Here is a 21,424-nt window from a genome sequence, read left to right on the forward strand (position 1 = left end):
GCAAGAGAGTTCCCTTTTCTCTACACCCTCTCCAGCATTTGTTGTTTGTAGACTTTCTGATGATGTCTATTCTAACTGGTGTGAGGTGATACCTCATTGTAGTTTTGATTTGCATTTCTCTAATAATTAGTGATGCTGAGCAGCTTTTCATATGCTTCTTGGCCATCTGTATGTCTTCTTTGGAGAAATGTCTATTTAGGTCTTCTGCCCATTTTGGGATTGGGTCATTTGTTTTTTTAATATTGAACTGCCTGAGCTGTTTATATATTTTAGAGATTAATCCTTTGTCCGATGATTCATTTGCAAATATTTTCTCCCATTCTGAGGGTTGTCTTTTCATCTTGTTTATGGTTTCCTTTGCAGTGCAAAAGCTTTGAAGTTTCATTAGGTCCCATTTGTTTATTTTTGTTTTTATTTGCATTACTTTAGGAGGTGGATCAAAAAAGATCTTGCTGTGATTTATGTCAAAGAGTGTTCTTCCTAAGTTTCCTCTAAGAGTTTTATAGTGCCCAGTCTTACATTTAGGTCTCTAATCCATTTTGAGTTTATTTTTGTGTATGGTGTTAGGGAGTGTTCTAATTTCAATCTTGTACATGCAGCTGTCCAGTTTTCCCAGCACCACTTATTGAAGACACTGTCTTTTCTCCATTGTATATCCTTGCCTCCTTTGTCATAGATTAGTTGACCATAGGTGCGTGGGTTTATCTCTGGGCTTTCTATCCTGTTCCATTGATCTATCTTTCTGTTTCTGTGCCAGTACCATATTGTCTTGATTACTGTAGCTTTGTAGTATAGTCCGAAGTCAGGGAGTCTGATTCCTCCAGCTCCGTTTTTTTCCCTCAAGACTGCTTTGGCTATTCGGGGTCTTTTGTGTCTCCATACAAATTTTAAGAATTTTTGTTCTAGTTCTGTAAAAAATGCCATTGATAAGTTGATAGGGATTGCATTGAATCTGTAGATTGCTTTGGGTAGTATAGTCATTTTCACAATATTGATTCTTCCAATCCAAGAACATGGTATATCTCTCCATCTGTTGGTATCATCTTTAATTTCTTTCATCAGTGTCTTATAGTTTTCTGCATACAGGTCCTTTGTCTCCCTAGGTAGGTTTATTCCTAGGTATTTTATTCTTTTTGTTGCAATGGTAAATGGGAGTGTTTCCTTAATTTCTATTTCAGATTTTTCGTCATTAGTGTATAGGAATGCAAGAGATTTCTGTGCATTAATTTTGTATCCTGCAACTTTACCAAATTCATTGATTAGCTCTAGTAGTTTTCTGGTGGCATCTTTAGGATTCTCTATGTGTAGTATCATGTCATCTGCAAACAGTGACAGTTTTACTGCTTCTTTTCCAATTTTTATTCCTTTTATTTCCTTTTTTTCTCTCATTGCCGTGTCTAGGACTTCCAAAACTATGTTGAATAATAGTGATTATAGTGGAAATCCTTGTCTTATTCCTGAACTTAGCAGAAATGCTTTCAGTTTTCACGATTGAGAATGATGTTTGCTGTGGGTCTGTCATATATGGCCTTTATTATGTTGAAGTAGGTTCCCTCTGTGCCCACTTTCTGGAGAACTTTTATCATAAATGGGTGTTGAATTTCAAAAGCTTTTTCTGCATCTATTGAGATGATCATATGGTTTTTATTCTTCAATTTGTTAATATGGTATATCACATTGATTGATTTGCGTATATTGAAGAATCCTTGCATCTCTGAGATAAATCCCACTTGATCATGGTGTATGATCCTTTTAATATGTTGTTGGATTCTGTTTGCTAGTATTTTGTTGAGGATTTTTGCATCTACATTCATCAGTGATATTGGTCTGTACTTTTCTTTTTTTGTAGTATATTTGTCTGGTTTTGGTATCAGGGTGATGGTGGCCTCGTAGAATGGGTTTGGGAGTGTTCCTCCCTCTGCTATATTTTGGAAGAGTTTCAGAAGGATAGGTGTTAGCTCTTCTCTAAATTTTTGATAGAATTCGCCTGTGAAGCCATCTGGTCCTGGACTTTCGTTTGTTGGAAGATTTTTAATCACAGTTGCAATTTCATTACTTTTGATTAGTCTGTTCCTATTTTCTATTTCTTCCTGGTTCAGTCTTGGAAGGTTATACCTTTCTAAGAATTTGTCCATTTCTTCCAGGTTGTCCATTTTATTGGCATAGAGTTGCTTGTAGTTGTCTCTTAGGATGCTTTGTATTTCTGCTGTGTCTCTTGTAACTGCTCCTTTTTCATTTCCAATTTTATTGATTTGAGTCCTTTTCCTCTTTTTCTAGATGAGTCTGGCTAATGGTTTATCAATTTTGTTTATCTTCTCAAAGAACAAGCTTTTAGTTTAATTGATCTTTGCTATTGTTTTCTTTGTTTCTCTTTCATTTATTTCTGCTCTGATCTTTATGATCTCTTTCCTTCTGCTAACTTTGTGTTTTGTTTGTTCTTCTTTCTCTAGTTCCTTTAGGTGTAAGGTTAGATTATTTATTTGAAATTTTTCTTGTTTCTTGAGGTCGGCTTGTATAGCTATAAACTTCACTCTTAGAACTGCTTTTGCAGCATCCCGTAGGTTTTGGATCGTCATGTTTGCATTGTCATTTGTCTGTAGGTATTTTTTGATTTTCTCTTTGATTTCTTCAGTGATATCTTCATTATTTAGTAACGTAGTGTTTAGCCTCCATGTGTTTGTGTTTTTTACGTTTTTTCCCTGTAATTTATTTCTAATCTCATAGTGTTGTGGTCAGAAAAGATGCTTTATATGATTTCAGTTTTCTTAAATGTACTGAGGCTTGATTTGTGACCCAAGATGTGATCTATCCTGGAGAATCTTCCTTGCGCACTTGATAAGAAAGTATGATCTGCTGTTTATGGATGGAATGTCCTATAAATATCAATTAATTCTGTCTGTTCTATTGTGTCATTTAAAGCTTGTGTTTCCTTATTAATTTTCTGTTTGGATGATCTGTCCATTGGTGTAAGTGAGGTGTTAAAGTCCCCGCCATTACTGTGTTACTGTAGATTTCCTCTTTTATAGCTGTTAGCAGTTTCCTTATGTATTGAGATGCTCCTATGTTGGGTGCATATATATTTATAATTATTATATCTTCTACTTGGATTGATCCCTTGATCATTACGTAGTGTCCTTCCTTGTGTCTTGTAACATTTTTTATTTAAAGTCTATTTTATCTGATATGAGTATTGCTACTCCAGCTTTCTTTTGATTTCCATTTGCATGGATTATCTTTTTCCATCCCCTCACTTTTCAGTGTGTATGTGTCCCTAGGTCTGAAGTGGGTCTCTTGTAGACAGCATATATATGGGTCTTGTTTTTGTATCCATTCAGCAAGCCTTTTTTTTTTTTTTTTCAGTATGCGGTCCTCTCACTGTTGTGGTCTCTCCTGTTGCAGAGCACAAGCTCCAGATGCGCAGGCTCAGTGGCCATGGCTCACAGGCCCAGCCGCTTCACGGCATGTGGGATCTTCCTGGACTGGGGCACGAACTCGTGTCCCCTGCATTGGCAGGCGGACTCTCAACCACTGCGCCACCAGGGAAGCCTCAAGCCTGTGTCTTTTGTTTGGAGCATTTAATCCATTCACATTTAAGGTAATTATCGATATGTATGTTCCTGTGACCATTTTCTTACTTGTTTTGGATTTGTTTTTGTAGGTCCCTTTCTTCTCTTGTGTTTCCAACTTAGAGAAGTTCCTTTAGCATTTGTTGTAGAGCTGGTTTGTTGGTGCTGAATTCTCTTGGCTTTTGCTTGTCTGTAAAGCTTTTGATTTCTCCGTCGAATCTGAACGAGATACGTGCCGGGTAGAGTAATCTTGGTTGTAGTTTCTTCCCTTTCATCACTTTAAGTATATCATGCCGCTCCCTTCTGGTTTGTAGAGTTTCTGCTGAGAAATCAGTTGTTAACCTTATGACAGTTCCCTTGTATGTTATTTGTTGTTTTTCCCTTGCTGCTTTCAATAATTTTTCTTTGTCTTTAATTTTTGCCAATTTGATTACTATGCGTCTTGGCATGTTTCTCCTTGGGTTTATCCTGTATGGGACTCTCTTTGCTTCCTGGACTTGGGTGGCTATTTCCTTTCCCATGTTAGGGAAGTTTTCGACTATAATTTCTTCAAATATTTTCTCTGGTCCTTTCTCTCTCTCTTCTCCTTTGGGACCCCTATAATGCAAATATTGTTCCATTTAATGTTGTCCCAGAGGTCTCTTAGGCTGTCTTCATTTCTTTTCATTCTTTTTTCTTTATTCTGTTCCTCAGCAGTGAATTCCACCATTCTGTTTTCCAGGTCACTTATCCTTTCTTCTGCCTCAGTTATTCTGCTATTGCTTCCTTCTAGTGTATTTTTCATTTCAGTTATTGTACAGTTCATGTCTGTTCGTTTGTTCTTTAATTTTTCTAGATCTTTGTTAAACATTTCTTGCATCTTCTCGACCTTTGCCTTTTTCCGAGGTCCTGTATCATCTTCACTATCATTACTCTGAATTCTTTTTCTGGAGGATTGCCTATCTCCATTTCATTTAGTTGTTTTTCTGGGGTTTTATCTTGTTCCTTCATCTGGTATATAGTCCTCTGCCTTTTTATCTTGTCTATCTTTCTGTGTTGTGGTTTTTGTTCCACAGCCTGCAGGATTGTAGTTCTTCTTGCTTCTGCTGTCTGCCCTCTGGTGGATGAGCCTACCTAAGAGGCTTGTGGAAGTTTCCTGACCGGAGGGACTGGTGTTGGTTAGAGCTGGCTGTTGCTCTGGTGGGCAGAGCTCAGTGAAACTTTAATCCGCTTGTCTGCTGATGGGTGGGGCTGGGTTCCCTCCCTGTTGGTTGTTTGGCTTGAGGCGACCCAACATTGGATCCTACCCGGGCTCTTTGGTGGGGCTAATGGCGGACTCTGGGAGGGCTCTCACCAAGGAGTACTTCCCAGAACTTCTGCTGCCAGTGTCCTTGTCCCTTGGTGAGCCACAGCTGCCGCCCCTCCACCTCTGCAGGAGACCCTCCAACATTAGCAGGTGGGTTTGTTTCAGTCTCCTATGGGGTCACTGCTCCTTCGCCTGGGTCCCGATGCACACGCTACTTTGTGTGTGCCCTCCAAGAGTGGAGTCTCTGTTTCCCCCAGTCCTGCTGAAGTCCTGCAATCAAATCCCGCTAGCCTTCAAAGTCTGATTCTCTAGGAATTTCTTCTCCCGTTGCCAGATCCTCAGGTTGGGAAGCCTGATGTGTGGCTCAGAACCTTCACTCCAGTGGGTGGACTTCTGTGGTATAAGTTTTCTCCAGTTTGTGAGTCACCCACCCAGCAGTTATGGGATTTGATTTTATTGTGATAGAGCCCCTCTTACCATCTCACTGCGGCTTCTCCTTTGTCTTTGCTGTGGGGTATCTTTTTTGGTGAGTTCCAGTGTCTTCTTGTCAATGATTGTTCAGCAGTTAGTTGTGATTCCGGTGTTCTCGAAAGAGGGAGTGAGAGCATGTCCTTGTACTCTGCCATCTTGAACCAATCTCCTTTATTTCATTCTTTTTAATGGCTGAATAATATGCCATTGTATATATGTACCACATCTTCTTTATCCATTCTTCTGTTGATTGTCCAATTAAATTTAGAATTTGTTTAAACAGTGAGTAAGTTTTTAGTATAAATAAGTGCCTGGCAATATTTAGGACTGGACAAGTATTCTGCATTTTTTTTCTGGCAACCTTCTCCCTCCCATTCTGCAAATATGATGTTTGAAGTGATATTTCTATTGACCTAAAAGGCCGAGGTGATCCCACGTTAACTAAAAGATTGGGGGCATGTTCTGGTATTTAAATCATACCTCCATTCCCCAATTTTCACTTAAATTGAGGAAATCAGTGCAAGATATCTTTGTCATGATATTTTCCTTTTGTTGATTGCATAGAGAAAATTGGCAAAGGAATACTGAGATGATAAGTCAGAAGATGGGCCTCCTGCCTACTGTTAGGAACTCTTGGATGCTAGGGAAATGTTGAGAGAAAAGTTCTGCATAAATAAAATTTTAGGCTGATCCATGGCCTCTTTTGAAAAATATCTTAAGGTTGTTTAAAATATGGCATCCTAAGTGTATTTTCTATGAAAACATAAGTACTTGGCATAGAAAGACTAATGCTAATCTGGAAGAGCCAACATGGGGAAAATAATGAGCTAAAAAATTCAGGGCCTTAGTTTTCTACACCCAGGAGAAATGAGTGGTATTATTTCCTCTTTGGCATAAAGTTATTACATGGAGTGAACTCAGCCTGACCTCCATATTCCTCATAATATACCCTACAGCATTCTATAGTCATGAGGGAAATGAACACTAGTTTCTGGGAAATACTGGGTGTTACCACCGTTTTCCAAATGAACTCACTGAGAGTGGGTGGAGTAAGAGCTGAACTGTGAGAGTCTAACCGGAGTCTGTTATAAATTCCAGAGCTGAGGGGCCCAGGAAGGGCTTCTTCCGGGCAGTGGGGAGAATCCAAGCTCCTCTTATAGAACACAGATGCTCTATTGGAAGGAAGCAATTCAGATTAGAAGCTGGGCAGCATCCAGGGTCATGAACTTAGAGTTTAGAATATCTGTTTGTGACCCCACCAGGCAGCTAAGATTTCCTGCTGACCCTAGAAATTCAAAGGATTCTAAGTTGGCATAAAAGTCTACCTCCTCCTCACACTCCAGATGTTTGACTAAGAGTTTCCAGGCTTGGAAACAGGTAGCAAACATTTTGTGGTTTTGCTGTTGTTAATTAAGGGCTGAGGTCAACACCCTGAATAATAGAAATGGCCAAACTATACCTCTGAATAATACAACTTGAAAGGAACAAATATGAATTCACTGTTAGATAAATGATGACAGTGAAGAAGGATTAAAAAAGTAAGAGCAGCTGTGTTATTGTTAAAGGAAAGAGGCAGCTGAAATCCATAGGATCCCAGTCTGGTCAGTGGCCCAGCAGACTAAATTTTGAAAACTCTTAAATATTAAATGTTAGGAAGTCCAAAACCCGCAAACCAGCTCTACTGGAGGAAGACATTCGTTTGCTTGCCATGAAAATAGTTTCAACTAAATGCGAAATTTCAAACTTGGGAATTATTTTTAAGAAAAATATCTGTTAAAGGATAATTTTGTAAAGGGTATTAATCATGACTCATCCAAATATGAAATAAACATGTGCCAAAGATTTTATTTAACTCATTAATTGAAGAAACCAATAAAATGTGACAAGAAGTTCAAAGGAAAGTGCAGAGAACCACATAATATGTATATATACATATAAATAACTAGTACTGAAAATGAATTTGCAAATAAATGCAAAAATGGCTTTTTTACAGAAGCATACAGAGTGAAGGTTGGGGAGGGAAATCAATTGTCCTTCCTCCTGGACAGAACTAATTTGCATGTCTATGGACAAGACTCATTTGCATAGCTATTTGTTTTCTACAAATTACAGAATTCTAAAATATCTCAAAAACAATGAAGGGTATAAACCCCAAGGATTCAGAAAATCAAGAATTAGAAGAAGCCTAGTTTTCCATGGAAGATATCTAATAATCTTAATGATCTATTTCAAAGTCCTTCACAGTTTATCCTGACATATATGACACTTGAAAATAATGCAGAAATATTACTACAAGTCTTGTTAGTGTGAAACTAGAGCAGTGGCTCTCAAAGTATGGTCCCTGGACCAGCAACAGAAGCATCACCTGGAACTTGTTAGAAATGCCTATTCTTAGGGGCCGCCCCAAACCTACTGAATCAGAAACTTTGGGGCTGGAGCCCTAGCCATCTGGCTTAACAAGCTCTCCAGGTGATTCTGATGCATTCTCAAGTTTCTGAAGTGTGGTAGATGATCTAACATTGCCCACCTTATTACTGATTAGGATCCAAACTCAGTAAAGTTAGATATTACCTTATAGAAGACTGAAAAATTGCAAATGACTTTTCTTAGTTAGACATGCAAATGATTTCTGTCTTGTAGACATGATAACAGCAAAGACTGTGATTTTTGCATCTTTTCCTAGAAATCCTATTTCATTCTTTCTTTTATTGACTCTCTATATAGCAGTTTCCCCTATCTTTCAATTAGCTTTGTCATCCTGCTGGCTTTCTTATTAATGAGGTAAATACATTGTTAACAAGTGCTCCCTAATATTTGTTTGAGAATCATGTCTCTAACTTAATGAAAATTATATTTTGAAATAATGCAATGCAAGTAGGAGGTAGCCTGACTTAATAAAGGGAATGCAGTGCAATTGAGGCAGTTAAAGGGGTTAAATCAACATGAGGGACTGGATCTGTTTGCAACTTTTTTGGACAATATTATATCATAAATCATGCCTAATTTTAAGCTTTTCAGAAAAGTATGAGTTATGTGAACATTATCCAGTTCTTCCCATGGTTCATCTCTGGATGAATTTTCACACTGCTCATTTCTTTCTTCCTGTCCCCACTTCCTACCCCTTTCCCCTGCCACCATGCCACCAGATACCAACTTTTGCTTTGTCTCCTCAGAGATCTATGGCAATCCTTATACCTACCAGTTGAGAATGTCAGTAATAAAAACATATTAGGGACTAGAGAGAAAAACTGAGTTGAATTTTTCTCTAAACGTCAAATAAAATAAAAAGTAAATGTCAAAGGTTTTTAATTATGCTCTGCTTAGAGCTTCACATAAATACCCCAAGGATGCTTATTAATTTTTGTGGGTAGCTTGGTGGAAAAAAGTTTAAGATGGAAAGGGGGTCCTAAGAAGACTGTCAACTTTTGCAAAACCTTTAGGGGAAACACACACTATATTTAAGGCAGCTTTCTAGGTTAGGAAAGCATACCTGGGAGCTCAGAGGAGCTCTTCTGCTTTCAAGAGAAGAGGACTTTCTACTAAATTGGAGAAATTGTTGATTTACTCAGATAAAATTGGTCATTGAGGGGTTCCACAGAGAGCTGTAAATATATTTAAAGGGTAGAGGATGAGGACTATTGTGGAAGGTTTTAAAGATGAGATTGGATTAAAAAAAAACATAAGTTCGGAGTGTCATCACTACAAATGTCTTCTTTTTTTTTGGTGACCACACTGTGGGGCCTGTGGGATCTCAGTTCCCTGACCAGAGATTGAACTCGGGCCCCCTGCAGTGAAAACACCAAGTCAACCACTGGACCGCCAGTGAAGTCCCTACAAATGTCCTTAAAAATGTGTGCTTCCCGGGCTTCCCTGGTGGTGCAGTGGTTGGGAGTCCGCCTGCCGATGCAGGGGACACGGGTTCGTGTCCCGGTCCGGGAAGATCCCACGTGCCGCGGAGCGGCTGGGCCCGTGAGCAATGGCCGCTGGGACTGCGCGTCCGGTGCCTGCGCTCCGCAACGGGAGAGGCCAGAACGGTGGGAGGCCCGCGTACCGCAAAAAAAAAAGAAAAAGAAAAAGAAAAAAAAAAAAAAAAATGTGTGCTTCCCAACTCCATTGTAACAACAACAACAAAATGATGAAACCCAATTCTGGTAGGGGTATGTACAAAATCTCTTTGGATTCACCTATGTTTCTCTAATAACTTTTTCTCTTTTTCTCCAGAACCCTCTGCTCTGGTTCCATAGTTTTTACACCTGTAGTCTCATTAAACACAGTGTCACCTGTATGCAGTTTTCTTTGGCCTGCATGGTGTTTAAAACAATTAAATATCAAGTGTCTTTAAATCCCTATTTTCTTGCCTTACCTGACGTGTGAGTTGGTCATTCTCTCCTAGACTGTGGTGATCTCCTTTTCTGTTGAGATCTTCCCAATTACAGATTCACAGTATACTTTTTATACTAAATGTAAGAAAACTGTTCATTAAATAAACATAGAGACATTATTAAACTCTTACCAAAGGAGAAAGAGAGAAAATATGGCAAAGACCTTATAAAAACCATAGATTTGGAATAGGCAAAGAGGTCATCCAGTCCTCTGCAAACTTGAACCTTCCCGGGAACGTGAAATTATCTTGTGTAATAATCCCCACATACATAACCCAAGGCTCTGGCAGATTAACTTGATTTACTCCTTGCGATATCTGCCCTGGTGGTAATAACACAGGCGGTAAGACTCAGTGCACGAAATCCTTTCATCTCTGCGAACCATCCTATAATGTAAACCAGAGTGGTTACTCCACTTCCCTCAGTCTCTGTGAGACCATAACATGCTATGTAAACAAGGAAAAGGCCCCCTTAGTGCATAACTCTTAACAGTAATGAACTTCAAAGACATTTGTGGTATTCCATTCACAAGTATTTCTAATTTGGGGCAGATGCACATATGCAAAATGACTCAGTCAGCTGTAAGTGGTATTTCTTCTGTGAAGCTTTTGTGCTCAAGTACTGTTCTCCTCCTTCCCCCAGATGAAACTGGTTTAGAGAAGGCATCTTAGAGGTAGGGAGAGTGAGTGGTTGGCGGCAGCCTTCAGACTAGCAGGCTAGATGTGTGTGGCCTTGGGGAAAGTCTGCTTTCAATGAGAAAACTGACTGTGGATTTCCATCACCAGAAAGAATGCTCAAGGGAAACCATCCGTTTGTAAATTCCTTTGCCTGGAAATCAGGAGGGGGAAGAATTTTCAGAGATGCCCTGTAGGATGCCTTTTATCTCTTAAAATGCATTAATAGTAACTGCATCTCTGTATGGATACCAAGGGGGGGTAAGTGGCGGGGGTGGGGGTGTGTGTGGTGGGGGTGGGGGATGAATTGGGAGATTGGGGTTGACATGTATACACTAATATGTATAGAATCGATAACTAATAACCTGCTGTATAAAAAAATAGTAAAATTCAAATATTAAAAAAAAATAGAACTGCATCTCTGTGAGGCAGAGCTCAACGCTCCCCCGCAACACCCCCAAGTTACAGAGTACAATATTTTCTTTATTTACTTATCTAAATCCATTTATTCTTTATTGATAGTCTGTGAGATGGGAGGGAGATGGGAGAGGCAAAACATCTGGGATTGAGAACCTCATTTCTTATCCTTGACTTTAATTTTAAGGAACATTTTTCTTATTCTTGTTTTATTGAATCAAAATTCTATCCATTTATTTCTTAGAAATAACATTTTTATTTGTTTCTCTCTGTTCCTATCACACTGTTGCCATCTTACTTCAGGCACTATCTTCTTTTGCCTAGAAAATCAGGTAACTGCCTCCTAGTCTCCATTCTTTTTTCACTGTAGGACCATGTAGGGGAGGAAAAATAATTTTCCCTCTACCCTTCCAGGTTCTTGGCTGAGACCTCCTGTAATAAAAGACAGATTAACAGGAGAAAAGAAGAAGTTTAGTAACATGTGTACCTCCTATATACATAGGAAATACCCAGGAAAACAGAAATTCCCAGAAATGGTCCAAGCCATCACCTCAAATACCATCTAATCATCACCTTAAATACCATCTCCAGCTAAAGACAAAAGATAGATGTTGAGGGTTGGGGGAGGGGGCCCGTTATGGGAGGTTATGGAGCAAAGCACAGTAAACAAGGGTATGGTTGTTACGCAGACTTAAGTCCTTGCCTTCAAGAGTTTCTAGAGATTTTGAGTCATCCTCCTCTTCCTGGTACAAAGAGGGAGACACTCTTACAAATGGAGATTTCTCTTATAAATGTAAATGCCTCTTACAAAAGGGTAATTTCTACTGAGTTTTCAGAACTTTTCTTATGTCTGCTGTTTCTTAAAAATGTTAGTGAACTCAGGTTCAGCTACTCGCTGCTCGAAAGCTAACACTTGAGAGATGAGTGTTGGTTGGAAAAGAAAAGTTGCTTTATTTAGAAGGCCTGCAATCTGGGGAGAAGGCAGACTCATGTCCAAAAACCAACCCCAAAGAGTCTACTTGACCATGAAAATTTTTAAAAAGGGAGAATCATTTAGGGAGGAGTTCAGTCTTCGTTATCTTCCACTGTGTGCAGACTTTCTTCTGATTGGTTGATGGTGACGTAAGAGGGCAGTGTTCCAGGAACCTTATGCTCAGCCAAAAGTTACCGTCCTCACCCTGGGTGGGGGCCTTAGTTCCTGCAGAAGAACTCAAAGGTATTTGGTTATGTATATTCCTTGAGAAGAAGCCAGGACTCTGCCCCATGGCTGCACTAATTGTTTCTTGGCTGCTCCTCCTTTGTTTCTGCATTCCCTCCCTTCCCTGATAAGCAACTCTTTGAATCTGCCCTTTGGAACTCAGGGAAGGTCAAGGAGCTTGAATGAAGCCAATTTCTTACCAACAAGAAATGGGGACACATAACGGATTCGTACCCAGGGCCCCATAGGGTCCTGCTCCATTTCAGTAAGAAGCCTAAAATAATCTTTATGTGAGGAGGCATATTTTGGGGTGACAAATTCTGCTGCTCTTCAGTCATCACTGTGATTATAAGTTCCTGGAGAAGAAGGAAATATTTTTAAAAATAGTTGTTCACAAAATAAAGAATGCAAACAAAGAACTCTGTTTTCAGGGTCTAGGAGTAGTCCTGGAAGAGCTAATGACCTGGGTCCCTGTCAGAAGGATCCATTCAGTTGTACGTTTTGGACTGATGCTAGTCGTTTTGTTGGTTATTTCCACTGAGAGACAAAACATGAAATGGTCCAGACATGGGTGAGTAAACCAAGTTCAAGCTCATTCAGATTGTTGGTAGAATTCATTTCCTTGTAGCTTTGTGACTGAGGACCCCAGCTTTTTGCTGGTTGCTGGCTGGAGGTTGCCCTCAGGTCCTGGAGGTAGCCTGTGGTTTGTTGTCACAAGGGCTTCTCCAACATGCTTGCTTCTTTGAGGTCAACAACAGAGCTTCTTTCTCCAGCCTTAAGACTGAGTCTTAAATAATGTAACATAATCAAGGAAGTGACATCCCATCACCTTTGCCATAGTCTATTGGCTAGAAGTAAGTCATAGGTTCTGACCACACTCAAAGGAGGGGATTATATAGTGTGTAACACTGGGGAGAAGAGGTCCTGGGGGACATCTTAGAATTCTGCTTCTACAACATGTATATGATTTTAAAGTGATACATTTCCATAATGTATACTGCATATTATTATGTAATGTTTATTATACACTGTTATCCCATGATGTTTATTATGAATAGTTTCCCTCCCCTACCATTTACTACTACCCAGAAACAATCATTCCAACATATTTAGTTGATTCTTCTGGGATTTTCCTCCATGTACTCAAATAGTATAGGGAGATATGGCATACATGCAAGTAGTGTGACTATATTTTTTTTCTGGATTTTAAAATTTTATTTATTAATTGGCTTCCCACTTGCAGGATGAGGATCTTGTTCTCTTTCACCACCTCACCTTCCTCCATCACATATGCACCCTCTCTTCCTCTATTCTGCCTATCTTTCTAATACAGTTATAACAAGTTTAAGTCAATATTCAGAATTCAGATCATTATTATTCATAATTTTCCTTCATCTATACCTTTTTGTTTCTTTGAAGTTGATAAATATCTTATTTTTGTGTTTTTCTAGGGTCTAATTTTTAAATTGTACTTAACACTCACTAATTTATTCCCAATGTAGGGTAGCAAGATTTGCCACCCCTAAATGTCTCTTTGGCATGTAGATTATTTTTAATTAATTAATTTATTTTTAAAAATATATTTATTTATTTTTGGCTGCATTGGGTCTTCGTTGCTGTGTGTGGGCTTTTCTCTAGTTGTGGCAAGCGGGGGCTACTCTTCATTGCGGTGCATGGGCTTCTCATTGCGGTGGCTTCTCTTGTTGTGGAGCATGGGCTCTAGGCGCATGGGCTTCAGTAGTTGTGGTGCATGGGCTCTAGAGCGCAGGCTCAGTAGTTGTGGTGTACGGGCTTAGTTGCTCCACGGCATGTGGGATCTTCCCAGAGCAGAGCTTGAACCTGTGTCCCCTGTATTGGCTGGCGAATTCTTAACCACAGCGCCACCAGGGAAGCCCAGCATGTAGATTATTTTGAGCTGAAAAACAATCAAGGTCCAAAAGGCTCAGGAAGAAACATTGACCTTCCCCCTAACTGCCTAAAGAATTTAGACAGAGGTCCTTTTCCTGGAATAGATCACCAGAGATACTGTCTTGGGGAAACTCAGCAGGGCCTAGAGATCAGACTCCAGTCTGTCCCATTGTCTCTGCATGGCCCAACAAACATTTGCTTGCCAAACATTTGCTTTTTCATTTTCATGTGAATTGTCTTCCTCCCCTTTGAAGTCCCAAACCACTACCCCCAAACATCTTCTTTTGTCTTTAGCTGAAGGTGGTATTTAGGGTGAGGGTTCCGGCCATTTTTGGTGAGTTAGTCAGTTTTTCTGGGTCTCTGCCATGTATACATGTTACTAAACTTTGTTTGATTTTTCTCCTGTTAATCTGTCTTATGTCAATTTAATTCTTAGAAAAGCCAGAAGAACCTAGAAGGGTAGAGAAAAATTTCTTCCTTCCCATTACCAACGTGCTCCCAGTTCTGTAAATCTTTGAACACATTCAAGTCCATCAAGAATTCTATTAATTTCCTTTCCTTGGAGACCTCTCTCTCAGAACTCTTTGGACTCCACCAATTTATACAGGTTATTTCTTGGGCCTGCTGTACCTCACTGATCCTGAGAACTTAATTCACCATCATTCTTTCACTTTTCTCTTTCATTGCCTTCCACTTCCTGGATCTCATATCATTCTCTATTTGATTTACTTTCTTGTGTGGATAAACCATACCTTCCAGTAAATTCCTTAGAGTGCTTAGGTGATACATTTTTTGAGCGCTTGCCTATCTTATAATTTTGTTATTCTACTTCATAGCAGGTTGACAGTTTGCTTAGGTAGAGAATTCTATGTCATAAATTATTTTCTCTCAATTTTGAAAGCATTGTTTCATTAACTTCTAGTGTTCAGTGTTGCTATTGAGATCTCTGTCACTATTTGTTTTTTTTGACATTTTAGAACCTGATTTTTCTCTCTCTAGGAATTTTTCCTTTATTTAGTGCCCTTAAAATGTTTATTTTTCACTTTTCTGAAAATTCCTGTTAATATGCCTTTATGTATGTTTGTTTTTGCCCATTGTGCTGGTTATTCTTTAGAGCCAGTTGAAACTGGAAGCTTCTGTATCTCCGTTCTGGAAAATTTTTTAAACTATTTCATTGATGATTTCAACCTTTTTCTCTTTTTGGAATACTGAATGTCGGAACGTCTTGACTGGTCTTTTAATTATCTAATGTTTATTTCTAAATTTTATCTCTTTTCATCTTTTGGTCTGCTTTCTGGTAGATTTCCTCAATTTTTATCTTTCTAGGCTTGTATTTAATTTTTTCTTCTTACTATCACATGTTGAATCTTTTATTTTCTGAATTGTTAGTAGAATGAATGACCTTATCAGTTATTATAGCACATAAGACCTAGCCACGTAAATTCAACATCATTTTAAATAGTTAAGAGTGGTATGGTGCTAAGAATCTGACAGTGCAAGGTCTTATTCAATTGCACAGGTCTTGTTAGATAGGAAATACATTTATGTATCTTAGGACCCTCAGATTCAAAGGTCTTTATCATTAAATAAAAAATACATTTACATATCATTGGATTACCATGATATACAAAGATCGTCATTATTAGAAAATATGTTTACATATCTTATTTCAGAGGTCTTTAAATTTAGAAAAAAATTAGTGTACATTGTCAAAGAAATGAAAGATCAGTCAAGTATTCATAATGGGTGTGTATGGTAGTCTTAAACTAATAGTGAGACTAGCTTGAATGTAGTGGTCTACATTCTGGGAGACCAATTCCTTTTTCAATTTGGTAGGCCATGTGTGATATGGTGACTTATAGTAAAAAAAAAATATATCTTGTCTTTGTCCCTGTTTCCGGGACAAAGAGCTCCTAAAACCCTTGGAATTTCTTAAGTGATGAGAATGATAAAGGTGTCTTTTGTTATGTTAATTAGGTGAGTTTTGTAATGCCCCTAGATCACCTAAGCATAAGGGGCTGGTCACCAGAGGAACCAACCATGTGATTAGAGGGTTGGAATTTTCAGTCCCGTTCCCCTGACCTCCAGAGAAGAGAGAGGAGCTGGAGGTTGAATCAGTCATCAATGGCCAATGATTTAATAAGTCATGCCTGTGTAATGAAGCCTCCGTAATACCCCCAAAGACAAGGTTCAGAGAACTTCAGGGTTGGTGGATGCATGGAGATTCAGGGAAAATGGCACACCTGGAGGGAGCATGGTAGCTCTGTGCCCCTTCCCCATACCTTGTCCTATTTACCTCTTCCATCTGGCTGTTCTTGTGTTGTATCTTTTATAATAAACTGGAAATCTAATAAGTAAAATGTTTTTCTGAGTTCTGTGAGCTGCTCTAGCAAATTAATCAAGACTGAAGAGGCGTCCTGTCCTTGGAACCTCTGCTTTATAGCGAGTCGGTGATAAGTAGAGGTAATAACCTGGACTTGTGACTCAGTATCTAAAGGGGGAGCTGGGGGCAGTCTTGTAGGGCTGAGCCCTCAACCTGTGGAATCTCTATCCAGGAAATTGAATTGTAGGATACTGTAGGGGAGCAAAATTTGTCCCCCAAGGGTTGCCTCTTTGGGATGGTAATTATTTTAAGCTGGTTATTTTCTAAGAAACAGCAGGCATGGGAAAAACTCTGAAAACCAAGTAAGAGTTACCCTCTTGTAAGAAACATTTACATTTTTAAAGAAAATCTTCATTTGTAAGGGTGTCTCCCTCACTGTGCCAGGAAGAGGAAGATGACCAAATCTCTAGAAAATTATGAATGGAAAAGGCAAAGATTTAAATATGCAAAATAAGCTTACCCTTCTTTACTGTGCTTTTCCTGGTAACCTCCTATAATTGCCTCCCTGCCCTCAGCATCCTGTTTTGTCTTTAGCTGAGGATGGTATTTAAAGTGAGGGCTTTGGCCATTTTGGCAAATTACTCAGTTTTTCTGGGTCTCTCCCATGCACACATATTATTAAACTTCTGTTTGATTTACTCTTGTTAATCTATCTCATATCAGTTGAATTCTTAGACCAGCCAGAAGAACCTAGAAGGGTAGAGGAAAATTTCTTCCTCCCTGACAGTACTGAGCTAGTGCCTGGAGCATTACTTGGTGCTGTATGGGAACCTCTACACATTGGAAATTGAGTCTCAGAACGATTTTACCATGACACGGGACTATAAAAAGGATTTAGTATATTGCTCTATATGTCTGAGTTACCAAAATCTCTAGTTTTAAGTAACCGGATGGTATTTTCCTTCTTAGTGGGCATGAATATTTTAGCTGTACAATGTAGAATTAAGTAAAGAATGGTTTAAGAGAAAAAAACTACGTTTTTTTTAAAAATTTAATTTTATTTTTTATACAGCAGGTTCTTATTAGTTATCCATTTTATACATATTAGTGTATATATGTCAATCCCAATCTCCCAATTCATCCCACCACCACCCCTCTCCCCCACCACTTTCCCCCCTTGGTGTCCATATGTTTGTTCTCTACATCTGTGTCTCTGTTTCTGCCCTGAAAACCAGTTCATCTGTACCATTTTTCTAGGTTCCACATATATGCGTTAATATACGATATTTGTTTTTCTCTTTCTGACTTCACTCTGTATGACAGTCTCTAGATCCATCCAAGTCTCTACAAACGACCCAAGTTCATTCCTTTTTATGGCTGAAAAACTACTCTGTTTTTGTGTTAAGAAGGAATTCATGGACATTTGGTACCTCATGTATTTATAAAGTTACTTGAGTGACAATCTGCATTTCCAATAAAACACATAATTAATTTAGACATGATTTTAAGTGAAGTATTACTACATTTATGTACATTATTGGTATATTTAAGAGAACTTTGGTTATGCTCAATTTATAGGTTTTAAAATATATTTGCAAATTTTTGACATTCCTCTTACTGAGAAGTGGGGTCTATGTCCTTTCCCTGAATTCAGGCTGACCTAGTGACTAGCCAACCAACAGAAAATAGCAGAATTGATGCTGTATGATTTCTAAGGCTAGATTAGAAAAAGTCATGCAGCTTTGCCCTGGTTCTCTCATTTGCCTTTGGAGCCATGAGACACCATGTCAGAAGCTGGAGGCTGCCACGCTGTGAGGAAGCCCAGGCCACCATAGAGAGGTCCTGTGTAGGTGTTCAGGACCATAGTGTTTCAGTTGAGGTCCCATCTCACACCTGGTATCAATAGTCAGATATGTGAGTGAAAATGCCTCAAGGTGATTTCTTCTCCCAGTGCATGTCACTCCACCCCCCACCCTAGCCTTTGAACCTTCCTAGCTGTGACCCTCAGACATTGTAGAAGAGAGAAAAGTCATCTCAGCTTTACCTTTCCCAATTCTTGATCCACAGACTCCATGTGCATAATGATTATTTTAAGCAACAAGCTTTAGAATTATTTGCTATATAGTAATAGATAACTAGAACAGATACATTATCTCTATAAGAATTATTTAAGTTCATGGAAACGTTTTGTCTGTTAGATTAGATAATTGAAAAAAACTAAAATGTAACTGTAGTTTGAAAAGTTCAGGATGTTTTAATTAATTACTGAGTTGTAAATAGAAATAAACATTATTTTAAAACAAACATTATTTAAAAACCCTTAAAACTGAGTGTTATAATTTGCTGGATGTAAACACTAAATAACAAGATTAGCAAACCGACCTTAAAAGCTTAAGAAAAAATTAGGGTTTTGAAAATATAATTAATAAATTGAAACTAAATATTGAAATCAAAGTAAGTAAATTTTTGCATTGTCTTTTCTACATCCAAAGCTGCAGTCAAGGACATCAGAAAACATCAACATCAATTTTATAGCCTCAAGTTTGTATTTCATGTACATAGAATCTGTACATAGAATCTTCTTACCTCTTTGAGAATATAAATGTTAGCTATTTTCCCCCAGGGGTGTTATTTTCCCTGCATGTTCTTTGTTTCCTCCAAGTTAATGTGTTTGTCTATTTGGTCTCTGATTTTTATTATTTGAGACATTCTTCATTTGTCTGGTGACCTAAACTGATTGCTCACTTTCAAGAACTGGGCATCAAGAAGTTAACTGGAAAAAAAAAATAAAAATAAAGAAGTAATTTGAAGTTCTTTGTCCAGACTGGGCCTTTTTTTTTCTTCTCTGAACTTCTACTCTTAGTATCTTTAGGTCTCTTCCCTTGGGCAGTTTAGACTCCTCAGAAAATAAAATTTCAGCTTTCTGCCTGGAGAATATTAGCTTGAATGCCAGCATTTTGAGAAGCACAGGAAAATGGCTGGAATTGCAACACCCAATTTGTAAACCCTATTTAATCTCCTTGTTTTCAGTAAAGTACAACGGGCAAGAGATTCCTCCGCCAGAGATACCCTGTTTGGCCCTCTCCAGTGTTATTAATTTGAGTTTAAGTCTTTCATGTGTTTCAGATCACCTCTACCCAGTGGTAGTCACTCAACAGGGTCTTTGGCCTTGAAAGAATTACTACCTGCGGTGATTTCTTCATAATCAAGTAAATACAAATGACAAAAATGTCTCTTGCATATTATGAGTCATAAATTCAAGAACGGCCTACATTGTATTCTCTGGATGTTAAGTAGAGAAGATTAATTCAAATGGGTAAATTGGAAAACAATTTACATATCTTAAAAAAGCAGCATGTGTTACTAACTGAAGTACCTATTGATTAGAAACAAATGCATCCCTTGTTGCCAGCATTTGAAACATGCGTTCAATTTGTACCATTAAAGGGGAGAGATTCTTATCGATTTCTGAATTTGACACCCTCTAACATGCTATTTTGTATCACTGACATATGATTGGCTTCAAATGCCTAACACAAGTATAACAAGCACATTTTTTCCTCTCTTCATTTCTTGTGCCAAGCTCTGAAGTCATAAAATATCTTCCCGGAGAGTACATTGATGGTGCTTTTATCATAATTATGATTATCATCTACTCTAATCATTCAGGAGCTTCCATTTTCTTGCCGTACGAAAGGAATAGCTTTAAGTCACATGGCCTTTTAAAAGATTAGAAATTGAAAAGTAGGTTGAAATTTCCATCTGAACTGACCTTTGACTTAAATGTAGCTACAGACTTTTTGGGGATTGTTAGTCTCAGTGTGAGACAATGTATTTTTTCCTTAAAATTTTTTTTCTTTAGAACGTCATTTCATGAAAAATGAGAAATAATTAATAGGTCCTATGAAAAGATGGAAGACCAAGTTCTGATTGCAGCTGTGAATTCACTGTGTTTGCTGAAGTTGGGGAAGGGCATCTGTAAAACTGTAGCACTTGTAGGGAGGATGGGAGGGAGGCTCAAGAGGGAGGGGATATGGGGACATGCGTGTGCATATGGCTGATTCGCTTTGTTGTGCAACAGAAACTAACACGGTATTGTGAAGCAATTATACTCCAATAAAGATCTATTAAAAAAAAAAAGTAATTGCAAAGCTGGCCTGTAAATCAGCCAGTGTATCCAGTTCTTTTAACCCCAGTGATAGAGATGGCCTTTACTGCCAACGTAAGCGTTCCAAAATAAGGATCCAGCGCACTACCTGGTATAATTTAAATATTAAATAACGCTGTCAAAGTTTGAACCTTCTAATGTCACTAAGGTCAATCAAGAGTGTTTTATATTTGGACAATTTAAAGGCTACTTTGGCAATTCTAGCACTAACCTGTGAGGGAATATTCTAGGATTTGGATTATTAACTGAGGAATAATACTTACTTGAAACAAATGTTTAGCTGTCATTTACAAGTGAGTATTGAGGGAAATTCAGAAACTGTTTAAAAGGTCTAATGAAATCTTTGAAAACAAATTACTCCTGAGAAAGCATAAGATTTTCAGTTTGCCAGTATCTTAAAAGGTAGCTTACGGATTATTCTGAAATATAATTTTGTTTTGTATTATGAAGTACTTCAAGTGTTCAGAATTGTACAGAAAATAATATAACAGGTACTCAAAGTTTACCATCAAGACTTGAAGCATATTTCACATTATTTTTTCAGATCATTTTGTTTTTAAATAAATAAGATTGAGAAAACTAAGCTAAAGCCCTACCATATTTTTATTTATCCTAGAATTTATGGAAATCATTCCCATGCAAGTTTTAAAATTTTTTATCACATTTAAAGTATTGTTTGGATATTTATTGTTTAAGTACTTAAAATGTATATAAATGGTACTGCATGGCACTAATCTAATACAATTTGTTAAGTTCAACTTTATGTTTTTAAAGATTTATTCACATTTATAGATAGATCGATAGATCTAGTGTTTCTATTTTACTTCCTGCTGTTGAATAAAATTTTGTTGCAAAAATAAACCAAGTTTTATTGATCTGTGTTCTTAGTAATGGACAACTAAGTTGTGCCTAATAGTTTGCTATTACAAACAATGCTGCAGTTAATATTTGGCAATGTCTGGAGACATTTTTGATTGTCACATCCGGGCAGGGCATGCTACTATTATCAGATGGGTAGAGACCAGGGATACA

The 21,424-nt window shown here is 38.1% G+C and overlaps 1 long non-coding RNA gene across 1 annotated transcript in view; it reads left to right on the forward strand.

Moving 5' to 3' along the window:
• The window catches only part of LOC132428173 (uncharacterized), a 468,522-nt gene that overhangs the window by 262,681 nt on the left and 184,417 nt on the right, over positions 1–21,424 (forward strand). Inside the window, exon 3 of the long non-coding RNA XR_009520076.1 lies at positions 3,400–3,595. This is a non-coding gene — a long non-coding RNA (uncharacterized lncRNA). The remainder of the gene's footprint in view (positions 1–3,399; positions 3,596–21,424) is intronic.

This window comes from Delphinus delphis, chromosome 7 (genome assembly GCF_949987515.2).
Source record: "Delphinus delphis chromosome 7, mDelDel1.2, whole genome shotgun sequence".
In the NCBI taxonomy this organism is placed as follows: Eukaryota; Metazoa; Chordata; class Mammalia; order Artiodactyla; family Delphinidae; genus Delphinus; species Delphinus delphis.